The sequence below is a fragment of the Vipera berus genome, assembly GCF_964194415.1.
Source record: "Vipera berus genome assembly, chromosome: 9".
Lineage (NCBI taxonomy): Eukaryota > Metazoa > Chordata > Lepidosauria > Squamata > Viperidae > Vipera > Vipera berus.
Genome location: NC_138212.1, coordinates 13108542 through 13116704, shown reverse-complemented (window position 1 = coordinate 13116704; position 8163 = coordinate 13108542). Strand labels below are relative to the sequence as shown.

Genomic DNA, 8163 nt, shown 5'->3' with positions numbered 1-8163 from the left:
AAGTTTGAAGACCCCTGATTTAGACCAGGGGTCTTCAAACTTGGCCCTTTTATGACTTGTGGACTTCAACTCCCAGAATTTCTCAGCCAAGCACGCTGGCTGAGGAATTCTGGGAGTTGAAGTCCACAAGTCATAAAAGGGCCAAGTTTGAAGACCTCTGATTTAGACTGTAGGATCAGCCGGGGTAGCGATCTTAAGACTTTTGCCAGCCACGTTTGGCTCCGACGGTCCTACCGCTGCTTCCAGTCCAGTTTTGTGGTCCATGAAAGGGAAGGGCAATGAGATCCCTTTCAGACTCGACTTTGATATTCCCTTGAGAATGTACCCTCTGAAGAAAGCCCGGAGATCTAGCATTTCACTGGGACCTATGGTCATAACACGTTAGCGGAGGAATTCTGGGAGTTGAAGTCCACACATCTTAAAGTAGCCAGGTTGGGAAACATTGGGTTGGACCATCCCGTGTCCAGATGGGAGATGGTTGTGGAGAATAAGAGAGTTAAGATAACGTGGGACTTCCAGATGCAGGCAGACAAGCAAGTGCCGGCCAATCAACCAGACACTGTGCTAGTTGACAAGGACCGGAAGACATAGATAGACATAGATTTCAAGTGACAGCAACATCAGGAAGAAGGAAAATGAGAAGCTGGAGGAGGACTAGGGCCTGAAGGAGGAACTAGAGAAGATGTGGAAAGTAAAGGCCAAAGTGATCCCAGTGGTAGTTGGAAAACTCCTGGGACTCCTAACCTGGGAAAAAAATGGCTCCAACAGATCCCAGGAACAACATCGGAGCTATCTGTCCAGAAGAGTGCAGTGCTAGGAACAACTGAGATCCTGCGCAGATCCTGCCTCAAACTCCCAATTGTTATCCCAGGTCTCTGATAGAACACCCCAGATTGAGAAAGTCACATAGTACCCATAGGGGTGAGAAGGGATTTTTTAAAAATAGACCTATTTTGGTTCATTTGCAGCAGTCTTACCAAAAGCCAGCAAAGGTTGTCACCCTGTAGATGTGCAGGAGTTACAGTTCCCGGATAACTATTTTCCATACAGTATGCAGGGAATCCCCTTGGGAAGGTAACAAATGAGGACAGGGAAGACAAAATTATAGCAGCCTCAGTTACATAACTGAGCCTCCACTGCCTGCAACACGCATGCGTGCACATACACACACACACACACACACACACACACACACACACACAGAGACAGAGAGAGAGAGACAGACAGACAGACACGCAAACTCTTTTCAAGCACCATCTTCTCAGTTAGCCTCCAAATGTATCTTCACATTTTTGGATTAGACTCCTTTTCCCCCATACATTCTCTGCCAACTCTCTGGAGATAAAGTCAACATTTCAATCTGGCATACTTAAAGAATAATCTAAATTAAGAGAGTGCAGAGTTCGGTTCCATTCAGGGAGGGGAGCAAGGAATCCTACACTTGGCAGGTTTTTGCGGTAGCTGGTTAATTAGCACAAGAATTAATTGATTCCAAAGTGTTTCAAAAGATCAATTGACATCAGCCGTTTTGGCATAGTCTCAACAAAATCAGCAATGGGGCTTGACTGCACTTAGACCTCTCCATCGGCAGAAACTGTGAAGTAAAGTTATGATGCTTTTATTGGGCTGGCTCAGATGAGCGGCGTGGTGGCCTAGTGGTGAAGATGCTCACCGCCCACTCAGAAGGTTGAGAGTTCAATCCTAGGTAGTGGCAAATGTTTCTCTCTGAGGGCACAAAGAAAAACTCTGCATGGCATCAGGAAGGGCATCTGGCTAGTAAATTCTCAGCTCCATTCAGTTGCAAGGAAGGGATCTAGGCACTATCTTCCGTTTGCAAGTCTTGTAATTGCAGTTGTAAGTTGATGACTACCTGAATAGATAGATAGGTACAGGAATACAGGCACAGATACAAGCACAGGTATCATTACAGGTATAGAAAGATGTATAAAACTTACAGGAGAGCAATTTTGGATAGCATCAGTTATATATGAGGTGGCTAACTTGAACAAAGGAACCAAAAGGGAAATTCAGGGGTGCAGATGCTGAATTACCTTTCACCAAAGAGTTAGAATTGCAGATGTTCATTCCATTGGGCATGTTATGAGCTAAGTACCACCTATGGGTGTATCTGGTTCAAGTAATTGCAGCTTTCAGAAGGAGTTGTCTTCTCCAAGTTCAGAACCTCCAGATATGGACCAATAAACGGGGAGAGCAATGGTACCATCAGGGTAGGACTTGGAGCAACAATCCAGTGTCACATTCCACAATTGTCTTGTGACTATAATTGTGTTCTTTATGTGGTTCTGCGAGTTAGATTCGTCCTTCCTTTCAACACATCAAGCAAAGTTGGTTGGTGCCGCCACCTGCTGGAGGCTCTTGATATAAAGAGTGAGAAAAGACAAAGATTATGGAGGAGGAGGAGGAGGAGGAGGAGGAGGAGGAGGAGGAGGTGTGACTGTGCTTGAAAGTTATTTTTCATCAGGATGATGGTTGCGTCACTCAAGGAAAAAGACACACTACATGTACTAAGCTACCCTCCTGTTTTATTTTCTCTCTCCCTCCTCCCCCCCCCACCATCCATTTTTACTCTTACACATTTTGTAAGGCTTCAGACAATTAGAGTTTGGATTGTTTGCACTATAAATTGCAGTGTGTTTCAGAGTTGTGACATCAGTTTCACTTATAGGAAACTATAAGGAGGAAAGTGTAGGACAGATATGAGAAGTAGTTTGGTCTAGTGGTTAAGGTGCTGGCCTAGAAACTAGGAGACTGTGAGTTCTAGTCCTGCCTTAGCCATGAAAGCTGGCTGCATAACTTTGGGCCAATCAGCAGGAGACTGTGAGTTCTAGGGGGGCAAAGTTACGTCCGTGGCAAACCTTAAGCCACACGTGACTCCTGGATGGTGCTAAATGAGTAACAGTCGGACTGGTAGCCAGACATCTGCGAGGATCTCCTGGCTTCACACACAACTCCGTCCCGCAGACTACATATATATGGACGACCCCCGTAAAACATCGCTTCAGTTCGTAGTAACAGTTACTTTTTTTAAAAAAAAAGAGCCGCTGGCTTGGAGATTCGGTTTTCTTGGATCTTTTTTACTCCCAATAGAAATGCCCTTGATGCTTTTCCACAGTGAATGATTATCTGATGAATCCACAGTTCAACTGTTTGGTACACTGTCAACAGTGCACTTGCATGTGAATTGTGCTCGCAAAAGTTATGCTTGGGCTTGCTGATGATTTGCCTTGAGCAAAAATGTTTCTGTCTGCGTTTCGTGCCAAACAACCATTCATTATATGAGTTCTAGTCCAGGGATCCTCAGCCTTGCCAACTTTAAGACTTATGGACTTCAACTCCCAGAATTCTGGGAGTTGAAGTCCACAAGTCTTAAAGTTGCCAAGGTTGAGGACCCCTGTTCTAGTCCATCCTTAGGCATGAAAGGCATCTTGGTAACTCTGGGCTGGAGACTGTGAGTTCTAGTTCCACTTTAGGCATGAAAGCTGACAGGGTGACTTGGGACCAGTCCTTCTCTCTCAGCCCAACCCACCTCACAGGGTTGTTGTTGTGGGGAAAACAGGAGGAGGGGGAGTAGTAGTATGTATGTTTGCCATCTTGAGTTACTTAAAAAGTAATAACAGCGACACAAAAATCTAATAAGCAAATAAACAGCATCAGCACGAGTGGGCTTTATGAAACTGACTAGAAGGCATTGCAAAACTGACCCAGGCTGGGTTTTCTGGTAAGAGCAGGGGATAAGTGTGACCAATGCTTATATCCCTTTGGGGTTATGCCTCTTCCATTCAAATGAGGTTTGCCAGCTGGAAGCCAGAAATGAGATTTTGCTACTGCTCAAAGACTTAAACCACCAGGATTTCAGAGCCAACCTCCGGACAATGCTCAGAAACCGAAATATTTCTTGTTTGCATTGCTTTGGTTTCCTAAGCAAAAATGTAGTTCCAACAACAAGGCTGGAGCAGACTTGAACAGCTGCAGCCTATTGGATCAGCTCCTCCTGCCTTGAGCTGCCCAACCAGTGCCCAAACTCTCCACTCGAGAGCAATCCATTACTCGGAGACTGTTTCCATAGCAACCAGACTTCTGAATGGAGAAAGAACACTTTTGAAAATCCAGCCTGAATTTGATACTCAGGAGAACCCATTCCTTCCCCTGGTTGGATAAAGAGATGGAGTTTTCTCCAGATAGTTTTCTCCCCAATTCTTGGAGAAACAGAAGCATTTATTTATTTATTTTTAACTACAGCATACTTATACTTAAACCTTATCCAAAATGAATAAGGTCTTTATTCCTTCCCCTTTATCCCTCACAGGAGGTTATTAGAGAAAGAGATCTTATTGGGTAAGCCTGGAAGGAAGACACAGCTCAGCAGCTGAGCACCTGCACTGCTCACAGGTCACGGGTTCAATCCCTAGCATCTCCCAACGAATCCTTTTGAAATCCTGGGAGCATCTGGTGCGAAGGGCCTCTCTTTGCTAAGATCTGGCAGAGGGACCGCTGATAATCTTTGCACCAGTGGAGGAAGAATGGACAGACTAATACGTTTCTGGATCTAATTAGGGATCAAAGACTCAGTTGAATTGTGTTTTGGTTAACACAGGGGCCCCATCAACGGATGTAGGCAAGCAGGCAGTGACACCACGTGAGACACTGACATTTGTTGGAGGTGCTGTAAAGCAGTGATGGCGAACCTTTTAGAGATGGAGTGCCCAAACTGCAACCCAAAACCCACTTATCTGGTGCCGGGTGGGCGTGGCCCATTAGTGGGCATGGCTGCAGTGGTAACAGCAGACTGGGTGGGACTAAAAAGTTCAATCAATCAATTCCAACTTTGTGAGATCTTTTTTCCCCCCCCGAAGTTGAAATTGATTGATTGATTGAACCTTTTTTTTTTTTGCACACGGCAGCCGAGGCCTAAAGCGAAAAGGTTTTATAAAACCCAGCTGAAGGCCTAGGACTGGGGCGACGGCGCATGTGCCCACAGAGAGGGCTCTGCGTGCCACCTTTGGCACGCGTGCCATAGGTTCACCACCAGGGCTATATAGCTTTCCAGAGGCTCCTTGACAACCTGGCAACGGGGTCTTGCTCCCTTCTGTCAGCCATCTTTTCTATGTCTGGGAGCTGTCCGAGGTGCTGCTGGCACTCCCTTTGACTTTCTGCCAGCTCTGCACGAGGTGGCTGAGTGACATCCAGGCAGTGGAATGGCTAGAGAATTTAAAGATCACGGGGAAATTGGTGCTTTAAGACAAAGGTGTTTGCTTTTATTAGGAAGAACACAACTCTTGTTAGCCACAAAAGTATTTTATTTTGGACTAAGCACTTCCTTTGCCTAGGAGGCTAGTTTAGTTTTAAAGAAAAGCTGAAGAAATGTAATTAACTTCTGTACGGCTGTATTGCTTAGATGGCATGTACATGGTAGTAAGTACATTGTCTGTGAGATGGGAGTGTAAACAATAAAATAACGTATATAAGTTAATTCCGCTGAACATAGAGAAAAAGCTGCACTTCTAAGTTCTTTCTCCAACACCTAAATCAGGAGTGTCCAACCTTGGCAACTTTAAGACTTGTGAACTTCAACTCCCAGAATTCCCCAGCCAGCCATGCTGGAGGAGTCTTCAAATAAAATAATTAAGGCAGCATGTAGTTTAGTGCTACGTATTGCATGATAGATTTGGTAAATAAAAAGAGGGAGAAATTATTGATGAATCTTTACTTTGAAGTAGGATTTTTGTTTAACCTTTAAAAAACAGTTGAGCTCCATCTGGTGTTGTTTTGAAGCTAAAACCATGTATTGAATTGTTAACCACTCAATTTAATACCCAAGCTTCTACACAAATCAGGGTGATCAAGAGGTAATATCAGATGCTGGCTGAGGAATTCTGGGAGTTGAAGTCCACAAATCATAAAAGAGCCAAGGTTCCCCACCCCTGGTATAATAGATTCTTCATCCCTGAGGCAGATGTTGGTCAAGGAATGCTGGGAAAGGCAATTCAATAGATCTGGAAGGCCTCAGGTTGCAAAAAGTCAATATTACAGATGATGTTGAGTTTAGGGCAGGAGACTTCAAGCTTGGCCCTTTTATGACTTGTGGTCTTCAACACCCAGAATTCCTCAGCCAGCCATAAAAGGGCCAAGTTTGAAGACCCCCCTGCTATGGAAGCACGGCTATATGGCAATTTCCTCCCAGTTTTTCACGAGCAGAACCTTAAAATGGTGCCCAGATGTCCTGTCTCTAGAACAGATGATGTTGAGTTTAGGGCAGGGGTCTTCAAACATGGCCCTTTTATGACTTGTGGACTTCAACTCTCAGAATTCCTCAGCCAGCAGACTGATTGGGGAATTCTGGGAGTTGAAGTCCACATATCTTCAAATTGCTCCAGAATATGAATCCATTTCTGCAGATGGCTACACCTTTCTGAGAAAGAAGGAGCATTTTTGGAATCTTCTAACCATACTTTTTTTTAACATGTTTTCCGCCAGAAGATTGGACCAAGTGGAATGAGTCTTCTAGGTTTTATTGTTGAAGCTCTTTGTGATAGCAGCAGCAAATGAGTTTAATGAATACTCGTATTGCTGTTAAGGCAGAGCAGCACGAGGGATTGGGTGTGTGTGTGTGCTATGACGGGAGCCTTGTACCTTTCCCCGGTGACACTCTTCTCCCGAGAGGAAAAAGCCAATGCAGCAGCAACACATGATGTTTTCCTGATTGCTAACTCCACTGTGTCAGCTCATCAGAGGAGAGAAAGAGGAGGTGGCGTGTAGAATCTTAATTCATGCTGGTGCTAGTAGCTTCAGCCTCTGAGAATGAGATGCCAGAAACTTGCTTTGTGTCTAATGCAACGGTGGGGGATGAAGTGGGGGAAGTTAATAGTTGTCAGGAGTGTGGCTTAAAAAGGGTGGGACCAATTTAAAGGCTAGGACTCATCTCTGATCCCTGCTACAAATAAAGAGAGTTTCTGAGCATGGCTAGATGGATGCATTTCCCTGCAGGCTACTACTACTGATCTCAGATGGTTGCTGTAAGGAGAGCATTTCATGAAAACAAATGAAACCTCAGTACTTTTCCCCCCAGAGTAAGGATTCCAAGGCAAGAGAAGAAGGGGACAACAGAGAATGAGGTGGCTGGATGGAGTCACTGAAGCAGTAGGTGTGAACTTAAATGGACTCCAGAAGATGGTAGAGGACAGGAAGTCCTAGAGGAACATTGTCCATGGGGTCGTGATGGGTCGGACACGACTATCTATGTGCGTGCATGTTTACATATGCATGATCTTTGGAGTTCGGGGGGGGGCATTCCCTTGAGTTGAGTTTCCTCAAACATTATGGAGAATCTGACCAAGACACAAGAGTTATTAAAACAAAACTTTACAGTTTTGTCTTATGGGTTCCAGCCAGACAGCCCTAACCTCTTTCAAAGAACTCCATTCTATTCCTTTTGAGTTTTCCATTCCTCTTTTTTCCGAAAGAAGCACACATGGTCCCAGACTTACGACCACAACTGAGCCCAACATTTCTGTGGCTAAATGAGATCATTGTTAAGTGAATTTGCCCCATTTTGCAACCTTTCTTACCACGGTGAATCGCCGCAGTTGTGAAGTTAGTAACGTGGTTGTTCAGTGAAACTGGTTTTCCTATTGACTTTGCTTGTCAGAAGGTCACAAAAGGGGATCACGACCCCAGGACACTAAAACTGTCATAAATATGAGTTAGTTGTCAAGTGTCTGAATTTTGATCACGTGACCACAGGGAAGGCTGAGCCAGTTGTAAGTGTGAAAAACGGCCAAAAGTCACTCTTTCCAGTGGTCTTGTAACTTTAAACAGTCCTGTTGTACCTTAAGGACCATCTGCAACTACCTAACCAAGCATCTTCACTAGCCTAGTTTGGCTAAGTGCTTGGGTACCAGTTGCTTGCTGATATCTCTTCAGCAGAGATAATATTGCTGTGGTTACACAAAAATCAACAAGCAGGTACCAGCTTGCCTTTCACTAAGATGTTCCCAGGGGTCTATTTAGAAACCAACCCTTCTTTTTATCCTCACAACAACTGCCTGAAAGGTGGGTTGGGCTAGGAAAGAGTAACCATGGAATCATTCACTGGAACCTGAATCTTTCAGGTCACTTTATGATTGTCTAACCACATGCTCCCTC

The 8163-nt window shown here is 44.7% G+C and overlaps 1 long non-coding RNA gene across 1 annotated transcript; it reads right to left on the bottom strand.

Annotated features, from left to right (window-relative positions):
* Positions 1–1497: 1497 nt before the first annotated feature.
* Positions 1498–2616, bottom strand: LOC308672041. The gene is made up of 2 exons (XR_014027333.1): positions 2052–2616; positions 1498–1870 (listed from the first exon to the last, which is right to left on the bottom strand). It is a non-coding gene; the product is annotated as an uncharacterized lncRNA (long non-coding RNA).
* Positions 2617–8163: the final 5547 nt, after the last annotated feature.